A 27,708-nucleotide genomic window follows, 5' to 3' on the forward strand; every position below is an offset into this window, starting at 1 on the left:
AAGCACACAAAGAAAAGCCTGGTGCGTGGTTTTCAAGCCAATTTTATGAAATAATTCCAAACCTCTGTGTGTGTGTGAAGCCAAAATTGTAAATACTGTTCAGAACCCTGGGGTTCCTCCATATTATTTATTATGATTTTCCTTGGGACCCCCAAGAGTCTCTCACCCTAGGCTTACAGAGCATTTTATTAATTTACGTACTATCAATGGAGTTCACAGATGGTGATACCCAAACATGGAAACTGAGTCTAAAAGCCTTGGCTACAGTCCCAACCACCTGTACATGTGTGGCTACAGCATGGAGGGTTTCCTTGCCAGTGCTGTAGCTGTCACAGGGGCTGCTGCAGTGCTTGGTAGATTGCACAGCTGAAAGTCAAATGAAAGTCCCGGGCTAGAACCAGCAGGAACAAAGTCAACCCAAGGTCAAGATTTGCAAAGGACGAGTTTGCCCTTAAATTAGTCCACATGAGTTCTTCTTTAAGTGATGGACTGACCTGCCTAACCTAAACCAAGAAGTGGAGGGAGAGCGGCCAAGATCCGCACATCTGTGCTTAGACAGGACCCCTGAAGCCTTAAGAGCAAAGCATACGGAAAAGTCAAAAATCAGGGCAAAGGTACTTGGCTTAAAAATATACATGTATTTAGCTAACCTCGGTGAGGCACGCTGGTCTTCTCAACACTGGACCGCATCGTCAAACTGTGCCTTTAAAAACAAAAATAAACAATAACCAATCAACAAATAAACCACCAAGGAGCTGGAGAGATGAGATGGTTCAGTTGATAAGGGTGCTTATTGCCCCTGCAGAAGATCTCATGGTGGCATCCAGGGTGTCTCACACCTGCCTCTAATCCTAGTTCCAAAGGACTGGGCATCTCTTCTGAGCTCCTGGATATACATAGTACACAAAAACTCATGCAAGCAAACACTCGCATAGAATAAATACATTTTTTTAAAGATGTTTTAAAGATACAAACAACAAAGTACCCTAAGGTTTATTTTCATATCATGCCAGATCACTCAGAATGTTCTAGAAGCATACACAGTCTCGCCAGTTTGGTTTGTATGTCACTGTTCCACATTCTGTTGTTTATATTCCAACTGTCCCTATATTTATGTCCAAAATCTTACTGGGAGCATCAGCTCCAAAGCAGAAAAAGAAATAAGGATCAGAGCCTGCCATGTTCAGATTCATGCCACCGTGATTTAAATCACACAGCCACCTTGACATTGAGAAGACAAACCGAGATGTACCGAGAGAACCTGGGGGCGGGGCTTTGCATGACCTGCTCTAAGTAAAAGTTTAAATGTCTAATGAAGGACTCTAATGAGTCCACTAGAAGGATTCGAAATTACAGTGATTCAAATGTTGGTTCTGAAAGGCTTCCTGTTTATAGTGAATAAGTTCCCAAAATGCAGAGGGATTAGATTTTAATGATCCTCTGCTACGATGGCATTGCTCAATGGAATTTTGGCTAAACTAACTTAACCCGTCCAAGGACCCAGAAGACGCCAGGCAATAATATCATGGGGTCACATTCAGTTCCTCACATACAATCAGTGTTGGTTTTTACCTTCAAATTTAGTTTTGTTTTTATGTGAGGGTGTGTACGTGTGCATGTGCGTGTGTTGTTTGAGGTGAGGTCTCAATCTCATAGCTCACTATGTAGCCCAGGCTGGCATGGAACTCAGTGTGTAGCCCAGGCTGGCCTCCAACTCAGGGCAATCTACTCTCATGGCAATCCTCTCTAAGCCACCCTTACGCTGAACAACAGGCATCTGCCATCACTGCCCAGATCACCTTAGTTCCACAAGGTCACCAACGAGCTTTGCGGCCTTCATGAGCCACAGTTTCCCAAGGATGGCACTGGGGTGTGAACGCGCCCCTCCCCCAGGCTCGGTGTTGGAAATGTAATCCCTTAACTCACATATTTACGGTATCTGGAGGCGGGGCCTGATAACTAACTAATATAGGGCAGAATCTTGAGAATGAGGTCCCACGATGGGATTAGTAGCTTCATAAGAAAGGAGACCGGAGCTGACATGATGGCTCTGTCCAATCGAGTGACACCTCTGCCATGTTCTGATGCACAGGAAGCTTCATGTGACCTCAACTCGCAATGCTCTCTCCGGAACTGAGGCAAATAAACCTCGATTCTTTGTGAATGACCCAGTCTGTGGTATTAAATTGCAGCAACAGAGGACAGATGAAGGTGCGTCTTCATGGTCCTCTGGAAAAGCCTCACACACAAGAATTACCAGCTGATCCGGCAAAGAGCTGAGGAGACGTTTGGGGCAGGGGCAAGGGTGTTGTTGTTGCTGCTATTGTTCTAGGTAAGCTCTAGGAAGGCTGGTGACTACTTGAAGAAAGAGAAGCCTGAGTTTTTCCCACACCACACTGGGCAGGCAGGGACATGAAGGAACCTGATGGGTGAGCATAGTAGGAGGGTACCGTGGTGCAGAAGACAAAAGAAGGTAGCTGAGGGCATGGATGTTTGATAGAGTCAGAGCAGAGACACGGAGAACGAAGGCAGGGTGGACGTTAAACAGTCAACATGAGTTCTATTTCACGAGGAGGCTGGGAAATTGCTCAGTGGGGTCCTGTAGCGGAAAGCAACTGAAGCAGGACTCTAAAAGCGTGAGAGCAGCTGGAGTGTAAAGCGGGAAGGACCACTGCATCGTGGGAAGAAATGACAAAGAACCCCTGAACAGCCATAAATTACAGAGAACAGTGAGGCGAAGTGGTTCGGGGACATGTGCTCCTGGCAGCTGGGGTGGGCTGTCAGGCAGACAAGATTCCTGAGCCCTCTCTGTTCCCCCCCCCCAAATGGGGACTCAACCATAACCCTGGTTCTCACCTCATCATTCCAAATGCACCCACATGGGAAGTGAGACGCATGAAATACCCCTTGGCAAGCCAGACAGTACCAAGGAGGGGCTGAGGGCTGGATTTAAAAATGCTATCATAAAGGTGGGGAGGAAGAGGAGGAGGAGAAAGAAGAGGAGTAGGGGGTAAAAGGGGGGACTGGGAGAAAGGAAGAAGAGGGGCAGATGATATTAACAACTACAGTGTTTAACAAAGTTGATACCACAGACTTTGCATAAATAAAGGTGGCTGTGGAGAAAGTGTTTGCAAGCTTCCTATGAGACATCAGGGAGGGAACAGACAAGGCTCTCAGACTACCCTGCTCTGCCAAAGCGCAAAAGCAGTTTGGGAAATAAAGGAAGAATTGCTGTCCCAGGACAGTCAGCCTTGTTTCCCAAGCTATGTAGATCCAGCCTGCAGCTGTCCTTTGCCAAGCGCTGTCTGTGTTCAGGTATAAACACAGTTGTCCCTCCATATCTGTGAAGGGGAGGGGTTCATTCTAGAACTGTCCTCAGGCATCGAAGCCCAAGGAGGCTCGAGTTCTTATGGAATGGCTGAATATCTGCACATGTTCCCTGCCCATCCCCCACCCACACCGTGCACCCTGAATTCTCCCTAGCTCGTATTTACACCTAATACAATGTGGGTACATAAACAGTAGCCATCCAGGAAATAGTGACAGGAAAAGGAAAAACGTTTGCACATGTTCAGTACAGAGGAAATTAATTTCTTTTCAAATTTATTGATACATACACAGCTGGGCAAACAGTGCACACTTTTAGTCCCAGCACCCAGGATAGCAGTAACAATATCTCTGAGTTCAAGGTCAGCCTGGTCTACATAGCGAACTTCAGGACAGTCAAGAATGCATGGTAAGACCCTCTTTTTAAAAACCACAATAATTGGGTTGGGGATTTAGCTCAGTGGTAGAGCACTTGCCTAGGAAGCGCAAGGCCCTGGGTTCGGTCCCCAGCTCCGAAAAAAAGAACCAAAAAAAAAAAAAAAAAAAAAAAAAAACCACAATAATTAAATTCAATTTAAACACACACACACATGACTGAAGCAGGCGGTGTTGCTCCATGCCGGCGCATGTGGAGAGCAGATTCTATTTGATGCGAAGCTGGACAGCACTAGAGAAATTTCATCTGTGCCTTTAAAAGGTAAGATGAGACAGCTCGGCAAGGAAAGCCACTCGGGACCTGAGTCTAATCCCGAACACAGAGGGTGGAAAAGCGGAGCTGAACCCAAACTGCCCACTGAGACCCTGTTCAGGATATAGCACACATGTGCACATAGATAGATAGATAGATAGATAGATAGATAGATAGATAGATAGATAGATAGATAGATAGATAGATAGATGGATGGATGGATGGATGGATGGATGGATGGATGGATGGATGGATGGATGGATGGATGGATGGATGGATGCATGCATGCATGCATGAATGAATGAATAGCAAGGAAAGCGTCTTTTCAAAGACATAGAAAGGAAAGAAGATAACCAAATAACAAACTCCTGCTTCTCTTGGACATGTCCTAACATACCCTAGCTGCATCCTTCTATCCTGGTTTCCACATCTCTCACTGTTTCCTTATGCCTGATCCTGCCCCGTGCCCACTTTAGCATGCCTTGTGCCCCTGAGAAAGGAATCCTATCCCACTCTATCAAAAGAGTGAATAAAACCAAGTCTAGTGTCAGCCAGACCCCAGCACAAGACTCTTCTTGGCACGAGCTCAGAGCCGTTTTTTAAGGAAGCCTCAGGCAGACAAAAAGCAGGCAGGCCAGCTGCTCTTGTTCCACAGGGACCCAACTGGAATGAGGTGAAGATTCGGTCCCACAGTTGTGAGTGAGACTCAGCCAGACTCTCCTGCATCAGCATCTGGGGTTACGTCAGCTTAGCAAGTTCAACATCTGGAAATGCACCCACGGACCCTGGTGGGTGAGAGTGGTGCTCAGGGAGCACTCTTCCGAGTTCACGGTGACTACAAACATGACAGTCGGCAGATGGTGAAGAAGGGCTGCGATCTGGTCCCTCACCTCTGCACTTCATTCCCCATCGTTGCCCGACCAGGGCAGAACCCTCAGGAACCTGTGGGGTTTGCTCTAAAAACACAATGAAGTTCTAAAGTTGCACAGGAAGAACTCTGATGAGCCTCAGCTCTGGTCCAAACCCATATGGATTTCCTTAACAACCAGGGGAGTAGGCGAGCATGTGTGAGCAGAGCCTAGACACACAGCACGTGCACATGCTTCCCCTGCAGAGGGTTTTCATTAACTTAAAAGAAACACTGCCCCTTTTCTTCTCAAGACTCAAAGGTTCCCAAAGGATCTGCAAAGCTCTTGGGATGAATCAGGCACAAAGGGGAAAAACTTACTAAACAGGGCCAACACTGGGGGCCAGCTGGGAACGGAGCTATGGAGGTGAGAGAAATGACCCATTGTGCATCCAGAGAGCAATCAATAAAAACACCCTCAGGTCAGCCAAGGACCCGCCCCACCTGCTCCTGGTCTCTCGTCCCATTTGATGACTTACAGAACTAGACATTTTTAAAAGTCTACACATCAGGAAACGCTACCAACCAGGACAACACAAGTCCCCGAAGGACAGGTGTCTGGCCATTGGATCTGGACCACAGAAAAGAGAAAAATCTCTCTTCTGTTGCCACCAGTGCAGATGGACAGGATCTGAGGATCATCTCCTCAGCAGGCAAAAGCCCAGGAAAGAGGAACCAGGAAAAGGTCACGTCCAAACAAATACATCAAGCAAACGAAAGGATTTCCAGAATGCACTGGGGACACACACCACCTACAGGACTAAGAGAAAGCCGCCATGGAGCTTCAATAGCCAACTGCCCCAAGGAACATTTCTGAAAACGTTCCCACAGAGGAAGTCCTATGTGGTCAGTGGGTCCACGGAGGCAGGGTCTACCCCGGGAGAGGGAGAACATCCTACAGCTCTTCCTCATCCACCAGTGAGGCCAATGATGGGACAAAACTAGCACCTGGGAGAAAAATCTTCATCCCGGCTAAGACAGCTTTTCAAAGTTCTTAGCGCAAGGCCAGGAATCCTCAGCAAATCTCACTGTATTATTGATCGTCTTATTAACAGTAATAAATCTCACGGCTGCCTGTGACACATGCGTTCCCTCCAGGGATGAAGAATGATCATCTGAGCAGACTTGTTGGGCTAACTAAGAAAACAGTTTGTGGAGATGAAGTAAATCTAAGTCCAGGGCAAGCGTGCGGAAAAGCTTGGAGGTACAGCCTTCCATCCTCTCCCACTGTTAACCCAAGAACCAGAAAAAATGGTTGTTCAGTGCCAGCCTCCCTTCCATGAACCACACTGCTTCTCCCAGGATGCCTCACAAAGGCTGTGCTCTGCAGCTGCGCTCCGCCATGACAGGCTGAATGGACCGGATTACTCCTGCCTCTTCTGATGTTGGGGTTCTCTGCTTAGAACCCATTTCCCTTGTGCTGCTTTCTCCCCAATGGCCCATGGCTCCACTTTATTGGCTAGGGAAAGGAATTTGCTTTTTCAGAACCCCTAAATGATCTGGGAGGAAAGATGAGCCTCTTGATGACTTTTGGACCATGTGTTCTATTCCTGTGAAGAGACGCCATGACCAAGACAATGCTTATAAAAGAAATCATTTAACTGGGAGCTTGTGACATGGAAATTTATAGTAGTGTTATGTAATGTCTTGCTGAAGCAGACACAAGAGAGGACATGTGATGTCTGGAGAAAGTATAAGTAGGACAGGGCATTTGCATTGCTAACCATGAAACACTCTGTTGGTCTTGTGTCTTTGCTGATCTTTAGTTCATTGAGAGATGCACTGCAGAGAATTTCTTCTGCCACTCCAGCTGATTGTGGCTGTTTTCACTGACTCGTACCAATTAGGTGGAGGCCTGGCTGTTTCTGCTGGAAACACCCCAAGTGCCGTGTAACACCACAACGTGAAATTCAATCTCCATAGTCACTGTGCTTGAGGCTGTCACCCAGTGCCTTCTTGCCTTGGCACACATTGAAGTTTCTGCTGTAAGTATTGGTCAGCAGGCACACACAGCTACCTTCTCCAACAAGCTAAGAGGGACTTGAAGTTGGCAATCTTCCCAGAACCAACCTTTCTGCTTCATAGCCAGCAAGCACCCAGTGTATGCACACAGAAGTCAGAAAGGAGGTAAACACACCCCAAGAACCGACCTAGAACACCACCTTGACCAAAGAGCTGTGGCCATTCAGATGGGAATTATCCGCCCAGAGGCTGGGATAGTCGAGCATTTGGTTCCCAGTTCATGGTACTATTTGAGGAAGCCATGAGCAGTTTGGCACTGCCGGAGGAGCACATCACTTGGGGTGGGCTCTGTGAGTTTACAGTCTCGCCCAGCTACCACTCCACTCTCTCTGAAGACACAAACTCCACTTTTTGTTCTCATTGCCATGCCTCCCCCGTGATGTATGTGCCCTTCTCTCTCTGGAACTATCAGTCAAAATAAACTCCTTCTGCGGTAGGTCACTTCCGATCTCAGAGATTTATCACAGCAATACAAAAGTAGCTGGTGTACGCTAGCTACACTGCTAGGTTTCACTTCAAACAGCCTCTGGGATCCCTGGAACGCTGATCATATTCCGGCCACCTAGAACCCCAAACAAATCAAACAAACAAACAAAAAAACTATGAAGAAGCTTCTTTTGGCTTGTGAGGCCTAAATATCTTCCATAAAAATCAAGATAAAGATAGGAATTGTTTAATGCATTCACTTCACCACAGGCCGTCAGTAATTATAGACTTAAATTTTAGGAACAGCCGTCATGAGCTAGAAGAGCGTCATGTCCCAAACTGTAGGGATCTTCCAACAGCAGTGAAATCAGGGGTGGGGTCCCTCCATTATCTCAGGATACCTTACAGTGGTCTGTAAAGGGAACCCAGTTAACATCTAACACAACCCCATCAAAGGTCCGAGTCAGTACTGTACATAGCGTTGAAATGTACCTGTCACCAGGACTCTGCCCACCTGTGCAAGAAGAAAGCTTTCTCACAGAGACAGCTGAGTGGCATCCTATAGCTGAGAGACAGTTCATGTCTACAGTAAGGTGTGCAGACGTTTTCATCGGGACCACTACAGACTCTGGCTGAAAATGAACCCAGGGCAGAGGGTGCACTGCGGCTTCCTGGGGAAGAGCATTGCAGGCAGACACCAACAAGCATGAGGCCATAAGGCAGGCCTTGGTCGGGATGATGTGGTTTGAGCAAGGGGTAAGGAGTCAAGGACGGAACCTGAGCCCACCATGAGGTTTGGGGAATACAGAAAGAAGGAGTCACACATCTGATGACATAGGAACAGAATGGTAACAAATGAAAAACCTACAAAACCAGTGTGGACGCAAATACCATTGTGGAAGGGGCGGGGCTACATATGCAAACACGGACAGACAGCTGCTGTACTCAGCCAGTGTTTATGACCTGCTTCCAGCAGGGATGGCAGGAGAAAAGAGCCCCGGAGTCCACTTTCCCTGAGCCTGGTGGCCTCTGGAACAAAGAGCAGCCGCCACCCTGACAAGGGACAGAGCAGGATCCAGATGAAGAGAGCACACAGCACCTTTTCAGGCAAGCTCCGTGGAAGCTATTACCAGAAAAGCCAGCGGTAAGCGTGGCTCAGCTTTCAACATGGGATGTGAAGGGGTCACCCCAAATAAAAAGGAAAGCAAGAAAAGCCTTCTGTTAGGAGTTCCCCTGGCTGCATGGAGCCATCTCACCCTGCCAGAGAAGAAAGACGTGTGGACACTGCACAGAACTCAGTCAGAGAGTAGCCCTTTTGGAGATGGCAGGCAGCCAGCCCTCTGAGAACTATCCCTTCCTTTATTGAAGCTAAAAAACAGAAGACAAGAGGAATCAAGGTCATAGACTCAGGGCCTTCAAACACACACCCCCACAGAGTGCTCTAACCCTATAAGCCCAGGAGGAAGGTTTGCATTAAATGCTGCCTCCCCACCCCCAATGCTGCCAGGGATGCTAGCCGGCCCCATCATCCCTGGCTGCATCTGTGGATGGGCCAGCCCGCCATCCTACAGGAAAAGCAACCCTGGAATAGTTGGGCCCTTCCCGTATGTCTGGTATAAGACACTGGAATGAGCCAAAGGCTCCCGGCCCCCTCTGTCCTTCTGTCCTTCGGAGCCTGAATATGCAGTGCTAGCACGTGTGAGCTCTCAGTGCGACTCAGAAGGAGACTGGTCGATGGTGCTCACTCTCTCAGCCTGCCTTGAAGGCGTGAGAATGTTATTTAAATGACTAAAGCACTTGCTGGTTCTATAGCCACTCCTGTGACGTCATCAAACAGAAGTGCTTTGGCAAGATGGCGGCACGGCCTGTATATCGATCGGTGTGCTATTTCAAACTCGTTCTCAGAAGACAGGTTTACCTCGAATCAGATGCCACCTCCCCAAGATTCTGGTCCTGCTCAAACTTGAAGCCACCGACAGTGCTTCCAAGGGACGCGAGGAACCAGCGCTGACATCACAGCACTTAAAACACTCTGTGTGCATCGGTGTGTGTCAGATGCATTCAAAAATTTATAACCTTCACCCAGGGATCTGGACTTCAAATTTTTCATCTAGAGCTATAATAAAAGATGCAAAAGGTTACATGTAAGGAAGGCCCTAGGCTGCATAGGCATAAAAACAAAACAGGCAAAATAAATAGGTTAAACCCATTAAGTAAAGCGTGTTAAAGAAGCTGTGAGGCCAGCACTCAAGAGGTGGAGGCAGGTGGGTCTCTGAATTCAAGGCCAGCCTGGTCTACAGAATGAGTTCCAGGGTAGCCAGGGCTACACAGAGAAACCCTATCTTTCAAAAAAAAAAAAAAAAAAGGGTTGGGGATTTAGCTCAGCGGTAGAGCGCTTGCCTAGCGAGCGCAAGGCCCTTGGTTTGGTCCCCAGCTCTGAAAAAAAGAAAAAAGGGAAAAAAAAGGGAAAAAAAAAGAAAAGCAAACAAAACAAAAAACCACCAATACCCAAACAAACAAACAACAACAATCAACAAAGTGAGCTTAGAATAGCCACATGCACCAGGCAGATCCTCTGGGAACCACGCAGGGCCCACAGCATTCTCCTGTGTCCCCAGGCAAGCACACAGTGTGCCCACCCTTCGTCAGGTGCACCTTCAGCATGCTAAGGAAACTCGTGGAATGCCTCTTCCATCAAAGAGTGTACTGTTCCCTCCCCGAGCACAATCCAGGGCTGCTGCCACGGAGCCGGAAACTGGCCCTCCTTTCTGAATTACACAGGAAAGCATAGTTTTCCCTCTGTTTTATCTCCTCCAGAGCGTGTTTCCCCATCAGTCTTCCTCCAAAGTCCCCACGGCAGCCGTGCAGCAGGCCTCCATGCCAGGTCCGCTCAAACAGCATGGTGTTTGTCTTCTGCATCTTTCTCCTGTGGACAACAGCCTTACAGCTTACTGTCCTGTGGTTTTCCTGTTCCACTCATAAAGCTGTCCTGAAGTTTCCTTTTTCATCCATTATTAAAACTCTTCTATTAGTGAGACAAAGAACCGAAAGAGGGGAAGCCGATTTCCCTGATAACATATTGGCTCCACGGGGACGCCCCAATATTTCCAAGAACACTTGCAGCTCCACTGAGGCTACAGGAATTAAGCGGCTCATCATGCCAGAAAGCCTCATGTAAGGGAAATAAAGATATTCTAGAATCTTGCACGCATTGACTAATTACCCTAAAGAGCATAACAGTAAGGAAAATCAATAAAGTCTCTGGGGCAGAAGGGACTCCTGCAAGAGAACACATCCACTGAAGGACACCCTAAGCATGTGGAGATGATTTAGCCAAGTAAATACATCAGGGGTTTGTTAGACTTGTTTTTATGTGTATGGGTGTGTGTGTGTGTGTGTGTGTGTGTGTGTGTGTGTGTGTATACCGTGGGTGAAGTACCTGTGAAGGCCAGAAGAGGGTGCTAGAGCAACCCATGCTCTTAACCATTAAGCCATCTCTCCAGCCCCAGGTATACATCTTAAATCCTCGTCTAATGAAGAGCAACTGACTGCTCCGGGCCTCAAGCACCTACGAAACCAACAGAGCAGTGTCTGCCTCCAAGCCCCATGTCCCCATAGGACAACAGAATACAATTTCATTGGAAAATAGGGCTCTTGGAGGTGTGGATAGGTTAAGATGAGAAAGACTGCCCTGACGTGGTAACTAATAGTCTGATCACGTGAGACACGGGAAGGGAGGCTGTGTGGAGAGAGAGGAGCCTATTGCAGCTGTAATCCAAGGGACGCTAGGAACGCCATTGGCAATAAGAAGCTGGAAAAGGCTACATGGACTCCTCCCTGGGTCCTTCAGAAGAACCTTGACTTTAGACTCTGGCTTCCACAAAAGTAGGAGAACAAAATCCTATCGTTTTAAGCCACCAAAGTGGTAGTGTTACTTTCATGAAATTAATTTTAAGACTTCTTTTTTTTTTTTTTTTGGTTCTTTTTTTTCGGAGCTGGGGACCAAACCCAGGGCCTTGCGCTTCCTAGGCAAGCGCTCTACCACTGAGCTAAATCCCCAGCCCCTTTTAAGACTTCTTACCAAGCAATCTTCTTATTTGGGGGAGCAGTGGTTTCTCAGTGTTGGAAGACATGAACGGTATTCCAGAAGGGCATTAGTTTACAGAGGCTCAGGCCTCCATTCCATATGCATCTCAGATTCCGATGGCACTGGGACACCTGGTTGGTGATGCTCATGTGTCTCTCCGCCCAGCAGCCCTAACTCACACAATCCCATCATGCCTAAGTCACATCAACTAGGAATGTCCTGTGCCTTCACCTAACCAACCATCTCCCAAAACCACTCCTCCCCTTTTGCATTCATTCACCATTTACTGGGAATCAGTCTCACGGTATCAGTGACATGCCAGTGAACAAGACAGCAAAGGTCAAGTGTGTGTGTGTGTGTGTGTGTGTGTGTGTGTGTGTGTGTGTGTGTGTAGGGGAATGTGCACATGAGTGCAGTGCCTGAACAGGTCAGAAGAGGGCATCAGGTGGATCTCCTGGAGATGGCGTTTCAGGCAGGTGTGGCCCACTAATAAGGGACTGGAAACCAAACCCTGCTCTATAAGAACACCAACCACTCAAGTCTGCAACGTTTACCTCAGCCCCAAGTTTATGCTCTCAGAAGCAAAGACATAGCAAGCGGAAGGTCCACTATCCAGGAGACAGATGCTGGGGCCAGGCTGGCTAGAACACCGAGACAAGCCACTGAACACCTGGGTGGTGGCAAGATTGAACAAGTTACAGCACACACAAGAGAACCTGTCACTCACTAAGCAGAGTAATTCAGAGTCTAACACATTCTAGGAAAGAAACACAGCAGAGAGTTTTGGTAGAGGCAGATTGTTTGGGGCAGTCCTGAAAGAAGCTAGCTACATCGTGAGGCTTGTGGTGGGAGGGATCAGACAACTCTGTTTTGATTTTCAGGAGTCACCTCAACACTTCTGCAAACAGCCTACTTCCCGGCAAGAACCCGGAGGCTCCAATAGTATAGACTTACAAATGACAGCCCTTTGGCTCCTATGGGTCCTGGGTCTGGCACAAAGGAACCATTTCCAGAGAGGAAGGTCTAGTTAAATGTCCCCAGTACTCTGACCAACCAAGGGCCTATCAATCCTACACAGTCCCTTCAGACTACTGAAGTTGTTGCTCCAGGTGGGGGAGAGCTCCCTGGGTTCAGAGGGCAGCTTGGTGGGGAACCTCAGTTACAAATGTTGAATCCCCAAGAGGGCAAGGCCGGTTGAGGGTGCTTGAGGGTGGAAACGCACCTGTTCTGCATTCTCTGGAGCTGAAACTAAAGGAAAAGGTGACGCAGTGGACAGAGGGAAGGACTCTGGATGTCCCTGAGTCGGAACCCATGAAGTCACATACCTGTCTTAAGGGTAACTCTGTGATGGTCCCACTCACTTGATTGACCATCCTTTCGCTGTGGAGATGCATTTTAAAACCTCAGTCAAAGTGCAGAACAAGTAAACACTCTAACAGGAAGGCCGTACTGATGTTAGCGCACAGACCCGAGACACACTTGGGCAACGTGTAAAATCCTAGTGTGGACTGAAGGCTGAGGAAAACAGCTCTGAAGCCGTAAGACACGAATGTCCACAGGCTCACAACTATTCATGATGCCCAGATGCAGCACGGGATGCCTCTCTCTCCTCTCTCGCTGTAAGTGAAGGCCTAAAAGCTTGACAACACTCAGGTCCCTCCTGCCCGCCCCCCAGTTCCCAATCCCTTTGACTGCACAGATCTGAAGGAACAGTGTAATTACAGTGTCAGCCTCGTGCCCCTGCTTTATACATGCTAACACCTTCAGCACGATGCTCAGAGATGGCCGCATCCAGAGCATTCTGGTACCCACCGGAGGGGCAGACCACCACCATGTGCATCTACCGTGACCCGCAGGAAAGTGTACTCCACTAACTTTCTCAGCCCTAGATTTGATTGTATCTAATATCTAATAACTAGAGAGGAAATGCCGGGGGCAGGGAGGCGGGGGCGGGGGGCAACTGGCGTAAGTGATCATTTGGTTTGGGGGGGGGTTTGTCTGTGTATGTGTTTGGGGGAGGGGACATGGAGCTGTTATAGACCAAGCATAGGAACTTGCCTATGCTACAAAACGTCTTTCAGAAGAACCTAAAACTGAGACCCACGGTTCAGTGGCCTCTGTAAGCTCAGACTCCACAGCCCCTCTGCTGGAGCTTAAGATCCAACTCGAGGGGTTGGGGATTTAGCTCAGTGGTAGAGCACTTGCTTAGCAAGCACAAGGCCCTGGGTTCGGTCCACAGCTCCGAAAAAAAAAAAAGAAGAAGAAAGAAAAAAAAAGAAAGAAAGAATATCCAACTCGAGCACAGTCTCAGGACTCACAGCAGCCAATGGGCAGGGCTTACAGAGCCAGGCAGAGAGGCCATGAGAGGAAGGAGATGGTACATGTGTTCACCAGACCAGGGTTCAGCCTGACAAAGGTGGGAACTCTGACTAGCACATCTGAGGACATGGATGACGGAGCTCAAGTCACCGTGCTAAATAGTGTAAGCCAGCCACCTAAAGAGAAGTCCCTGAGATTCCACTTCTCTGGGGTCTCTTGGAGTTGTCAAATCCACAGAGACAAAAGGTGGGAAGGCAAACCGGGGGAAAGGAAAAAGTTGAAACTGAAGAGACATCTTGGATCTGAAGAGACGACAAGTGTGCTGGGGACTGTCCCTATGTCCCTACCACAATGTGAATGTACTCAGCGCCACTACTGGGTGCCTTTGAAACCACTGAACTTTCTGTTACATGTATTTTATCAAAATTAAAAATAAAATGGGGGTTGGGGATTTAGCTCAGTGGTAGAGCGCTTGCCTAGGAAGCGCAAGGCCCTGGGTTCGGTCCCCAGCTCCGAAAAAAAAGAACCAAAAAAAATAAATAAATAAAAATAAAATGATTCTTTTTTCTAAAAAAAAAAAAAGTCTAAACTCCAGTCTCCTAACTCCTAACCTGAACACCCACCTTTGCAGCACCGCCCAGTCGCTTCCCACGGCCAACCGGGAGAGACCGTGAGAGAGGGTAGGGTCCGCTGAAAAGCAGCAGGGTCCAGTGAGCCATGCCTCACAACGGAGCCCTAATCTCGGCTTCTATGGAATGTGGGGAATCTTAATGAATCCCAGCAAGCTTGATCGGTACACAGATCAATAAAATGAAGGCCACTCCACAGGTGCAGACCAGGCCAGAAGGTGAGTGAGAAACACAAAAGACACCTAACGCCTAGCACCTAGCGTTGGGTACAGAGCCGGTCGGGTGGCTTCTCGGGCTGAGTGCAGCACCTAAGAGTCAATCAGGAGACCAGTGAAAGTGCTAATTATGGTCTGGCCACTCCAGAGGCCTCAAGTTATAGATTTGTTAAAAGCATGGTAGGGCACAAGGGCACAGCGTGGGACGACACTTTGACACTTTTGGTTGTGTATAAAGAACTTGTGCAAAATCCTTTCCCCACAGAGCCAGGAGTGGTGTGGTTCACGCATGTAATGCTAGCACTCAGGAGGCTGAAGAAGGAGTGCCATGAAATGGAGAGCTATGTACGTGTGGGCTACACACACCACCCTGTCTTTTATATATATAAAAGCTGCCCGAATTTGATCCCTGGAACATATGGTAAAGAGAACCAACTCCTAAAAGTTGTCCCTTGACTTCCACATGCACGCCATAGCATGTGTGTGTGCACACACGGGCACAGGCATTAATTAAAATAATAATAATAATCTTTTTTAAAAAATTAAATCGCTGTCCCCACAGAAGCAGCCACATTCACAGACCTGGGCTACAGGAAACCACTCCATTTTCAGTGAGCTCAGCACACAGTCCCACGCCAATAAAGTTCAGCTTGTTTTAGGTTGGGTTACAAAACATACATATCAGACTTTTATTATAGCTTATTAAGATGTAGGCTTGATTTATGTTAATGGCAGGGTAGCAATAAAGGCCCATTAAGAAAAAATTCCTTATGGTCAAGAGAACAGAACCCCTGTACTGGATAGAGAGACCTATTTTTCCAGCTCGACTATGGCAATCACCTGGCAAAGGGACCAAGCCCCAATCCCACTGCAGAAGGCAAGCTCGTACTAAACCTTGCCAACAAGACAAGTCTTCTGAGCTACTGCACTTTCCTAAATTATTCGGAAAACTATAACCTTCCCTCCTTCCTCCTTCCCCCTTTCCGAGTGTGCTTTCCTGCGCCCTTTAAGCCTCCTCACTTTCTCCAGAGCCTGTCTCCCACCGTGGAGATGCTAATCCACTGTATTTCTGACCTCCATGTTGGCTTAAGTCTCTGCTTTTCCCTTTTTCTCTCCCCTCCCCCAGAGCTGCTGAGATTTATAGCTCTCCAAACCTATTCCAGGGCTGGGGGTGTCCTTTCCAGACTCTAATGAAATTGTCCTTGAGCTTCCATTTGAGTCCATTACTTTAATGAGACTAAGAAAGACCTCCAAGGGGGGACACTGATTTTTCCCATATAGTTAATACTGGGCCAGTGCGTTGGCTGTTTCCCTGTGGGGATTAAAAAATAAGAAGGGAACCACGCGAGATCCAATTCCGGAGGAGACATCACAGAGCACTTGAAGCTCAGACGGCAGAGCCATTTGCTTTTGTAGTGGACTCATGACCTCATCAGGGGCTCTGGCAAAGACAGAGCGACAGTGTCCGAGCACGTCACTCCTGCAGTCGGGTGTCTTAGCTGATTACTGCTGCCGCAATGAAACATCACAGCCAAAGCAGCCTGGGGAGGAAAGGGTTTATCTGGCTTGCACTGTCCATCCACTGAAGGAAGTCACGACAGGAACTGATGCAGGCCAGGAACCTGGAGGCAGGAGCTGATGCAGAGGCCATGAGGGAATGCTGTTTATGGCCTTGCTTTCTATGCTGCTCAGCCTGCTTTCCTATAGAACTTGGGACCACCAGCCCAGGGATGGTCCCACCCACAATGGGCTGGGCCCTCCCCTGTCAATCATTAATTAAGGAAATGCCCTATAGCTGGATCTTATGAAGGCATTTTCTCAATTGAGTCTCCCTGCTTTCAGATGACTCCAGCTTGTGTCAAGGTGACATCCAACCAGCCAGCACAACCCTCCAGGATCATGAGAGCAGGAGAACTGGCCCTGTCCCTTACTTAGCCTGAAACACTCAGGAGAGCCGGTCCTGTACCTCACCTGGGCAGCAGGGAAGAGCTGGCTCCTCCACTTGCTGGCTGAGGCAATGGATGGACCAGTGTGAGAACTGGAAGGCCGACTGACTCAGCTAACTCTCAGGCCCAGATCCCGGGCTTTGAGTTGGCCCTCCTCAACATCTACCCCATCACTGGACTGCATGAGTGGGCCAGCCCTGCAGATCCAAACGACGAGATGTGTATGACGCAGGGCAACAGGCTATCCAAGAGGAGTCCTAGTGAGCTTCCAGTGTTGATACTGTAGCAGAAACCAGCGGCCTTTACCCAGACCAACGGCTCACTGCAATGAACACTCGCAAGCAAAGGCATGTGGCCAAAGAGTGTACCGTGGGATAACTGACACACCGCAGCTGCCAGAGATCTTTTTTCTCTTCTCTGGGGAGAGGTTGCAAAGGTGGAGGTGGAAACCAGGGGAGGGGAAGATGAGTGGGATTAGGGTGCACGATGTGAAATTCACAAAGAACCAATACAAAAAAAAAAAAAAAAAAAAGACCCTAGTCAGCACACTGGGACAACGGACTCTTCTAACCTTCATGTACATGAAGGTCGAGTTTGCACGCCAGTTCCTAGTGAAAATTACCTAGAAAAAAAGTCATCCACATGAAAGGAAGACAGGAGTTTGTAAAGCCTCATGTTCCTGAGGAAGGAGCATGCATCATGTTCTCAGAAGTTAAAGGTTATCAATAAAGGGTCCGCACATCCTTGGTGGATTTTAAGACAGAAGAAACAAGTGGATGTACACACAACCCCCAAATAAATGAATGTTAAAAATTTTTTAAATGTCCTAAATTCATCTATAAAATGAACTTGTAACGTTCACACTGGTTATTATTAATACTCTTAGAGTTTGGGGGGGCATGTATATATGTATGTGTGAGCACATGTGTGTGTGTGGGTGTGTGTATTTATGACACGTGCACCTGTGTGGGCATGTATATGTGTGTGAACATGTGTATATGTATGTGTGAGCATGAGTGTGTGAGTGTGTGTATGTGTGTGAGCACGTGTGGGGGGGGTGTGTGTTTACATGCATGTACGCCTGTGTGAGCATGTATGTGTGTGTGAGCATGCACGTGTGTGAGAGTGTGTGTATATATGTGTGTGAGCACGTGTGTGTGTGAGCATTCGAGCATGTGAGAGCATGTATGTGTGTGTGTGAGCACGTGTGAGAACTAATTAGCCTCCCCATTTCACTGTTAACATTAGTAAGTACCCACAACAGGGCAGAGTGGTTTCTGTATTATGAAATGCTGCAAATTAATCCCTCAAGGGTTCAATCACACAACACTCCACAGCATTCTGGTTACAAACTCAATTTAATTAAACTCTCTCTCTCTCTCTCTCTCTCTCTCTCTCTCTCTCTCTCTCTCTCTCACACACACACACACACACATACACACACACACACACACACACACACACACACACACACCCTCCAGTCCCTCATCTTGAAGGACAGGACAAATCAAATGGTAATGCCATGATATAACAGAAGTGTGGCAGACTACAGTGGTTGGCTGTGGTCATTGAACAAGACTTTTCATGCTCTGATAAAGTATTTCTGTGGAAAAGCTCCCAACTACAAAATGGATTTATCTGAACTCATTTCGTTGTAAGTTGAGAAGCACCTGAATTCTCAACGCTTAATGGTATTTGGAATTACCAAGCGTTTACTGGACTGGCTGTCGCGTGGACTTTTTTACAGTGGGTTTGCTAGGACCGTAACTCCATTGTGTATTAAGGAGCATCTTTTAATTCCCCTTCTCAGGACCTATGCTAAGGAAAAGTTAGAAAGAGTTGCACACGGAAGCACACACACAGGCATGACACTGAGTGTGAGATAGGCGCCCTGAGCATTTTGTGCCACGCCACATCCATACAGCTCAGTGAGACCCACACTTCCCCAGCTCCCTCTCTAGGGACAGAAGGTCTTAAAGATGACACCAGGAGAGTGTCCTTGGGTTTGAAGGTGGCAGAAAAGAAACAGGTGGGATGGAGTCAGAGTGTGGTGCATTAAAATCTGAATGGTTCCACAACCAGGCACTGTTCAGACAAAAGGGTGGGAGTGGGGACTTCTGCATGTCACCCCTGCTGTTCAGGCAGAGGTGGGAGGGTATCCTCACTGTCCCCAATCTACCTGTGATTTCTCCTCCTGACACCCTGACCAGCAATTGTAGAAGCAATGGCCTCTGTCTTACTAAGGGTTTCCCTGCTGTGAAGAGACACCAAGACCAAGGCAACTCTTATAAAGGAAAACATTTGACTGGAGCTGGCTTATGGTTTCAGAGGTTCGGTCCATTATCATCAAGGCAGGAGCATGGGGCTGGAGAAGGAGTGGAGAGTTCTACATCTTGATCTGCAGGTAGCAGAAGAAGACTGTGTACCACACTGGGCGTAGCTTGACCATAGGAAACCTCAAAGCCTGTCCACAGTGTGTCCACAGCGACACACTTCCTCCAACAAGGCCACACCCTCTGGGCCAAGCATTCTTGTGCATGAGTCTATGGGGGCCATTCCTATTTAAATCACCACAGCCTTCCACAGACTTCTTCAGTGTCTGCCACTGCCCAATCTTCAGAAATAAATCCTGTTTTAAGTCCCTGGCCAAGCTCTAACTGACGCTGACAATTAAGTAAAGCTTGGTGCCATCTTCATGGCGTGGAAAAATGTTAAAATGGATGTGTACAAGCCACCAAGGGTATCTGTGATGCAATCACTTCTTCCTCAGATGGGAGGAAACACCAAGCAATAATTTAAATATATGCATTAAATGTAACAAAAACCAGACAAAGAAAAACCGCAACATCATGCCTCAACACCCAATGAGGGAGTGGGTTACATTGTATTCATGTATTTGTTTTGTTGCTCCCCTTTTTGGTCTATGCTTAAATTATTTTCTCTTGCCTTTTGTAAATACAGATACATTAGGGTTAGATTATTGTACGAATTAAATTCTACATTTTATTGCTAAGTCACTCTTGACTCTTTCAGTTTTGCCTTAGATACTTCAGATGTTACAAAATACTTTTCTCCTAATCTAAAGAGAAGCCTGTGTTTTCTGTACATTCAAAACAGCTGAGTGTACATCACTTAGTACTTAGGACACCCTCTGGTTACTTCCCAGGAGCAAAGCCAGGGTCTCGGTACTGCCTGCCACTGGTCCTGCCAGCTCCACTCACTTTATAGCACTGGCATAAGACTGGCAGCAATAAAGATACAGTGGCAGCAGCATCCACTGTGACCCCGAGTGACAAGCCCTTTCATTGCTCAGTACCTTAACATGTGGTTCCCTCAACCCAAAACACCCCTGTCTTCTCCACTTGCAGAGCAAGCACTCACCACCCTGAGTCCTAGCTCGCACTTGGCCTCATTCTCTACTGCCCAGAACTTCATGCCCGAGGCTTCCACAATGACTCTCTGACGTCCAGGCACACTTCCTGCAGCTCTTACCAAGGTAGACTGATGCATCGCTCTCCGGTTAGAGGTTTTCTTAAAACTTACTTATTGAGCAAGGAGAAAGGATTCAGGCTGCAGAGCCTCAGCCAAGAGTTTCCCACTCAGAGGGTCTGCGATGGGCCCAGAATGCATTAGCTACACTGAGGACATGCTCTAAGATCCCTGAACTGGACCACGAGACTCTTTAAAGGGGAGACCTTTATCCCTACATCCCAGGATCAGCGAGTATCCTGAGCTCACCGTCAGAGATATTTCACTTGCTGAAATGAGTACTCGACCCACAAAGGTGCAGGCAGGTCCCAGCCCCAACCCCACTGTGGAATATGCATACTCTTCTCATCCTTGGTGAAATCAGGGAACCTCGATAAATACAGAATAAGAAGGCCATGCATGACCCGATCCCCCTTCTCATAAGGAATGGCTATGAAGCTCTTGGCACACCGAGGAACCAGCAAACCTCCTCTGTTGCTCCAGGCTAAGACAAATACTCGCAGAAAAGGAAGGAGGAGATGGAGAAGGTGTGGCTAGCATCTTATCCCACCCCAGACAGCTTCCCCAAATCCACTCCCAGCTTCTCTGTTCTGCCCTTCCTCTTCTCCTTGCACAAGCATGGCGCTTCGCCCTTGTAAATGACCTTCCCACCTGCCCAGACTGACCAAACTGGTCTGTGAGAAGGCCTGAAGAAGAGGAAGGGGTAAGAAGTCATTCTAGTTCTCTGGGTGGGAGGGCATCCCAGCATGAATGGCTTGAGAGAGGAAGGTGACAAGCCCTCTCTGGGGAAACAGTGGGGACAGAGGTGATAAACCGAGGGCACACTCATATTCCCGAGACATACCCCCGCCTGACAGCTGAAACGCAATGTGTGATGGGTGATAAGCCGGGGAGGAATTCGGGGTTATGCCGTGGGAGGCCTTGAATGCTGTACCTTGGGATCAGGTTTTAATTTGTCTCAGTTCCTCCTGTCACTGAGGAGTGACAGTGAGCTGACGGGACCTGCACGGAGGGGAAAGTGACACCTCGCCTCACTGATCAAGATGCCAGTCGAGGCGTCCAGGGAAACACTCACCACGAGGTAGCATCTGTAGGGCTCAGCGTCATCCAAGGCGGCATTAGGACCTTTCACTCTTCCCTCCCGACTCTCCTCTGCCTGCATCCATAAATAGCACAAGGTAGGCTTAAAAAAAAAAAAAAAACAGCGGAAGCAGTGGCTGCTGGACAAACTGCCAGACAGCCAACATGTCTTCCAGACCTGACCGTGGCCTCTACAAGACAAGAAAGCCTTTATTAGGAAGGACGCTGCCACGTGCAGCTATGGCTCTCAGAGAGGCTTTACATCAGAACAAAATTCACTTTGCTCTTTAAAAACCAGAACCCTCTGCAACGGGCTGTGATCCTGAATTAACGTCCAAGTGATTGGACGTGCAAACCGAGTGTAAAATGGGAAACAAACGTGTCAGTTTCCCCGCTGCAAACACAGCCTCTGAAAATAGACCGCGCCGGTGGAGCGCTCGCTACACCAGTTGCCAGAAGTCCAAGAAAGAGAAAAGAAAAACTTCAACCCACAAGTATGCCTAAAGAAACAGCACAGCGTAAACACTTCTGATTGGTACCACAAATAGGGGGCTTCCATTGGAATCTCATAGGAACATCTGTATCTCCCAAGCACACAATGAAATAAATGAAATCTAGAAGTGCCAAAGAATAAATAAACACAAAGGGCCAACTGCTCGATCAAATCCAGAAGCTCACATCCGCCCGCTAAGAGAAGATGTGACTTTACTAGGGACACGGAGAACCAACTGTGACGGTCACTGTGCACTTCTGGTAATCCAAGTCTACAACTGCAGGAAATTCATTTGCAGGGACGTGGAGAACCCATGTCACAGAACAAGCAAAGCCCAGGCGTGAGCAGAGTGATGTGTGCAAGTGGATTCTGTGCTGTCCCAGCTCACAGTGTACCGCGCCATGTCAGAACTGGTGTTTCCATGGTGTAAGGCAGACAGCCCACAACTGGAGTTCCGGAGGCCACACAGTTCCCACCTTGGGCCAGCAATACCTTGTAATAGGCCTGAGGTTTCACTCACTAGCAAAGTGTTTGCCTAGTGTGTAGGCTTCCAAGTCCCGTGCCCAGGACCACCAAAGACTACAAAGAAACAGTAAAACACTGTCCCCTTGGTTGAAAACAGTTTTCTTATTTAAAATACAATAAAAAAAATTAACTCAAAAAATTTTAAAAGTCTACAATACAACTTATTTCCATGATTATACTTGGTTACAACTGTATGGGCAGGGGGAGAGGGAGAATTCGGGCAGGGAGGACTGCAGCAGGGATGGATAGATGGACAGACAGATGGACACATGGACAGATGGGTGGTAGTGGTCCACTATTGTAGAGTTACATAGACTTGTGATCCACTGTTATGGTTTTTAAGATTTGTAGGCTGGTGTTATCATGTTGAAAGTAAAGAAAATTTATAACATGGAAATCCCGAGTAAGGAGTTCGGTCTTTTCACTCACTTGGTGAAGCCAGTTCACTACCACACTGAAGCAAGGTAGAAAGACAGAGCAGTAATGGAGGTGAGAGAAGCGGGGCCATCGTCCTGCATGGTGATGACACTGGCCTCGAAGGCTGAAACAGGGTCAGTATCCCTTTCCTGTGTCAAAGAGCAGTAGCCCAGGCCTAAGGCCTCAATGTATATATACTCTCCACTCATTCTTACTCAGACCCTGAGACTCTCAGAACTTTACAGTAAGGACACTGTGTGTCCCGGGGGCCAGACTCCTACCTTACCTTGTAACACTGTTAAATGTCCCCCGTGCCCCAGGAACTACAATCCCCACCAAATCCTCCACACGACCATTCTAAAGACCCACGCTCGGGTATGTCTCACTTCCTTCTGAAGACCCTTCCCCAACCCTCCTGCGTAAGCCTGCACTAAAATATCTTTAATGCAATCTCCAACCCTGCGTCCTAGCCCAACTCTACTGAGTTCTTTTCATTATCAGAGCTACAAATGTTGGTCAAGGTCCCTAAAACTCTTAGGGGTGAGGGTGGATTGCTCAGGCTGACGAAGGCGACAGTGGGGAGCCATGCACCCTCTATCCCAAACGGTGAACCTTACTGCTGATGGGAAAGAAGAAAGGGACGATGGGACAGTGTGTGGAAGGATGACATCTCCCCACGGCCCATGTCCACCAGAGAGGCCCCGTATTCTATCTGCCTGAATCGGTGCCACTCCTCACAGGAGCTCACTGCTCAAATACACAAACCTTGTGGACAGAGGAGCCATCCACCAGGCTCTTTGTCCCCCTATGAGGTGCTCCCCACTATTCTCAGGACAGGCTCTGTTTGCCTTCCTGATCTCTCTCTTTTTTTTTTTTTTTTTTCTGGAGCTGGGGACCGAACCCAGGGCCTTGCGCTTGCTAGGCAAGTGCTCTGCCGCTCAGCTAAATCCCCAACCCCGCCCGCCTTCCTGATCTCTTAAGTATTGGCTACACTCCGGGTGGCCGCTGTCCATTCAGCTGCTCCCACTCAATCACAGGCCGACTCAGAACAGCAACTACTCTTTTGGGCTCGTGGTGCTTGGTATACTCCGGATTAAAGAGGTGGTTTAGGCAGGACAAAAATTATTTGCTCCTGACCGGTTAGCCTGGACGCTGTGTCTTCTGTGCCAGGCGTGGCTGCAGAGGGGGTTTAAAGGCTTATGTATCTGCAGCCCGCTCACCGCTAGACCGCAGCTGGCTCTCCACTCAGGTGGTTACCCTACATTTGTCATAAAGCAGTGCAGTGTGTCACTAACCCACTTTGTTTCACTTCTTTGCCAGTCAATGACATTCACATGTCACAACAGAGTGCATTTTTAACGAAGGAATTAAATTTATTTGCCCTGGATTTACTCAAGTGAGCTCGAAAAGCATTAGGAGTCACCCACAGGTTCTATTGCCTGATCCACTGAAGTGGCCTGAAGCGAAGCGCATTAGCTCTCTCTTCCAGACACAACCCAATCCATTTAAACAGAGGCCTGGGATGAGGAAGAACACTCACAGGAAGCCAGGACTTGCACAGGGCTGCTGTCACCGCCCGTCACCGTCCTCAGAAGGAATGATAGGTGCCCAGTCACCATCAGAAACCAAGAGGTGTGATGGTTGACACCTGACAGGATTTACAGTTCCTCAGGAGACAGCTCTGAGCATGTCCACTCCTCTAGGTAGAGTTGACTGAGATAGGGAGACCCACCCTAAATGTGTTCGGCACCATCCTAAGGGAGTCAATCCTGGGCTAAATAAAGGGAAGCGGCTGAGCTTAGCTTCCCCAGCTTCCTGGTTGCTGACAATGCCTTGTGGCCTCTGCCACTCGTGCTGCCATATGCTGCTGAAACTGCAAATGGTGCCAACAATAAAACGGTCCCTTAAGTTGCTTTTGACAGACATTTTGTTACAGCAACAAAAGTAACAAATACAGAAGAGAAAGTTGTTTCAAACCGTCCTGGATGCCACACAGTCCATGTTCAGTTACTGTCAGGGTTGGTTTCTGGGGCAAGCCTTTCTTCTTGACTCGCAGTCACCTTCTCCCTCAGTTCTCCCATGCATTCCTGTGCTCACACGGAACAGGAGAAAAACCTGGGGGGCCGGGGGGGGAGGGCTCTCTTTAGAAGGGCACCGTCCCTACTGGAACAAGCATGATCGAAAAGGTTTCACAAAGCCTGAATTTTCCCGAAAAGACCCTATGTTCAAATGGCCCCAGCATTGACTGTGGGGGACGGGTAGGAGAGGGGAGGAAATCATAGCTTATTCCATCATGGAAGGTGGGATTCCACTAAGTAATCACCAGATGACTCATTAGACACTAGGAAGAAAAGGTGAGGATTTTTTTTTCATTCACATGAAGGTTAAATATGTGTAAGCCAAAAACCCTAGACTTCTGTTATAGGCTTAATTGCAACCCCCAAAACTCACACTGAGGTCCTAATGCCCAGCATGCCTCAAGTGTGGCCTTATTTGAAAATGGAGTTATTTTAGGCATAATTAAAAGGAGGTCATGTTGGAGTAGGAGAAACACTCATGCAATACAACTGGTCCCCTTATAGAGAGAGGAATTTGGACATGGGCACAAAGAGAGGATGTCATATAAAGAGAAAGGAAGAAATTGGGCGGTGTATCTATAAACAAAGAAAAGTTGCCAGCAAAGTACTAGAAGGTAAGAGGCACACAACAGATTCTCCCACAATGCCCTCGGAAAATGCTAACTAACCCTGGCCTGTGATACCAGATCACTTGGAATTTTAGGACTCCACAGACATAGGCGCATCCCTGCTGTTGAAGCCACACCGACAGTTCGTTACTTTGTTCCTGCAGCACGGTTTGTTACTTTGTTTCTATAGCCTGGGATCACCTCTGGGGATCCAGTTCCTAACTCATCCTTCCCAGGGAGGAGCGCTGTCATGGTTGGCAATGTCGGGAAAAGAGACCAAGTACATACTGCCCAGTGCAAAACCTCCCTGCCCTGTCTCCGGGAGCAGACTGTCATTGAGCCTTACGTCTTCTCTGCCCTGCTCCTAGGGCTGGCAGCCCTGCACATGGGGAGGCTGGCAGACAAGCCCATCTGGCCCTCACTTCTTAGCCCGTTCTCCAGCTAGCTTTACCATAATAATCTCAATATTTTGACCTCCATCTGTCTGAATTTTGTGTTAAATTCAGCAGTTGGCTCTAAACTCTAGGAGGACAAGGAGGCAATTAATTATCGCCAGTCACCCCTACAGCGAGCTTCACTCAGCGTCACACGACACCCTACCCCCATATGCAAGACATTCATCTCTCCATGCTATGGTGTAAATGAAGTCCCACAAACTTCAAATGCTGGGAACTCATTTCTCAAATTTACATATGGATAGTACCTATATGTTATTCTTTATGAAGTAATTAGGACTTCCCAAACTCCTGAACCAAGAACTGAAGAAACTTCTATACTTTATAAAGTAACTGGTGTCAGACATTTTGTTATAACAATATAAAATACACTGAGACACCTGCCTATCTATAAAGGCGTATTAACATGGAAAAGCAGGAGTCCAACTGAGGTATCCTAAGCAAGAAATCCTTTATTCTTTCAATAAAGCCTGAGTCCAGGGAGAGAATCCTTAGTAAAGTACTAGCATGCATAACATAGGGCCCTTCAGTCAATCCCTGAAGAGTCTTTACAGAGAAACAGGTGTGGAAGAACAGATGTAGGAGCACAGGTGTGGGAGCACAGGTGTGGAAGAAGAGATGTAGGAGCACAGGTGTGGAAGAACAGATGTAGGAGCACAGGTGTGGAAGAAGAGATGTAGGAGCACAGGTGTGGAAGAAGAGATGTAGGAGCACAGGTGTGGGAGCACAGGTGTGGAAGAAGAGATGTAGGAGCACAGGTGTGGGAGCACAGGTGTGGAAGAACAGATAGATGTAGGAGCACAGGTGTGGAAGAAGAGATGTAGGAGCACAGGTGTGGGAGCACAGGTGTGGAAGAACAGATGTAGGAGCACAGGTGTGGGAGCACAGGTGTGGAAGAAGAGATGTAGGAGCACAGGTGTGGGAGCACAGGTGTGGAAGAAGAGATGTAGGAGCACAGGTGTGGGAGCACAGGTGTGGAAGAAGAGATGTAGGAGCACAGGTGTGGGAGCACAGGTGTGGAAGAACAGATGTAGGAGCACAGGTGTGGAAGAAGAGATGTAGGAGCACAGGTGTGGGAGCACAGGTGTGGAAGAACAGATGTAGGAGCACAGGTGTGGGAGCACAGGTGTGGAAGAACAGATGTAGGAGCACAGGTGTGGAAGAACAGATGTAGGAGCACAGGTGTGGAAGAAGAGATGTAGGAGCACAGGTGTGGGAGCACAGGTGTGGAAGAACAGATGTAGGAGCACAGGTGTGGAAGAACAGATGTAGGAGCACAGGTGTGGAAGAAGAGATGTAGGAGCACAGGTGTGGGAGCACAGGTGTGGAAGAACAGATGTAGGAGCACAGGTGTGGGAGCACAGGTGTGGAAGAACAGATGTAGGAGCACAGGTGTGGAAGAAGAGATGTAGGAGCACAGGTGTGGGAGCACAGGTGTGGAAGAACAGATGTAGGAGCACAGGTGTGGAAGAACAGATGTAGGAGCACAGGTGTGGGAGCACAGGTGTGGAAGAAGAGATGTAGGAGCACAGGTGTGGGAGCACAGGTGTGGAAGAACAGATGTAGGAGCACAGGTGTGGAAGAACAGATGTAGGAGCACAGGTGTGGAAGAAGAGATGTAGGAGCACAGGTGTGGGAGCACAGGTGTGGAAGAACAGATGTAGGAGCACAGGTGTGGAAGAAGAGATGTAGGAGCACAGGTGTGGGAGCACAGGTGTGGAAGAACAGATGTAGGAGCACAGGTGTGGAAGAAGAGATGTAGGAGCACAGGTGTGGAAGAACAGATGTAGGAGAACAGGTTTGGGAGCACAGGTGTGGAAGAACAGATGTAGGAGCACAGGTGCGGGAGTGCAGGTGTAGGAACACATATTTGCAATTCCAGGGCTGGGCAAGAGGAAAGAAAAGGATCCTTGAGGCTTACTGGCCACTCAGACTATCCCAGCAGATCATCACCAGGTACTATTGAAAGACCCTACCTTAAAAACCAAGACAGAGAG

General features: G+C 48.1%; 1 protein-coding gene across 7 annotated transcripts in view; it reads right to left on the bottom strand.

The window, feature by feature from the left end:
- Positions 1-27,708, bottom strand: part of Tiam1 (TIAM Rac1 associated GEF 1) — a 320,703-nt gene that overhangs the window by 237,718 nt on the left and 55,277 nt on the right. For 2 of the 7 annotated variants that reach the window (XM_087576455.1, XM_087576449.1), the window contains exon 2: positions 651-755. The exons of 4 other annotated variants lie outside the window; for them this stretch is intronic. The gene's annotated coding sequence lies outside the window, so the exon portion shown is untranslated. The remainder of the gene's footprint in view (positions 1-650; positions 756-27,708) is intronic. One more of the 7 variants, XM_087576451.1, reaches the window with a different exon arrangement.

Source organism: Rattus norvegicus, chromosome 11 (genome assembly GCF_021556685.1).
Source record: "Rattus norvegicus strain SHRSP/BbbUtx chromosome 11, alternate assembly SHRSP_T2T, whole genome shotgun sequence".
Taxonomy (NCBI): domain Eukaryota; kingdom Metazoa; phylum Chordata; class Mammalia; order Rodentia; family Muridae; genus Rattus; species Rattus norvegicus.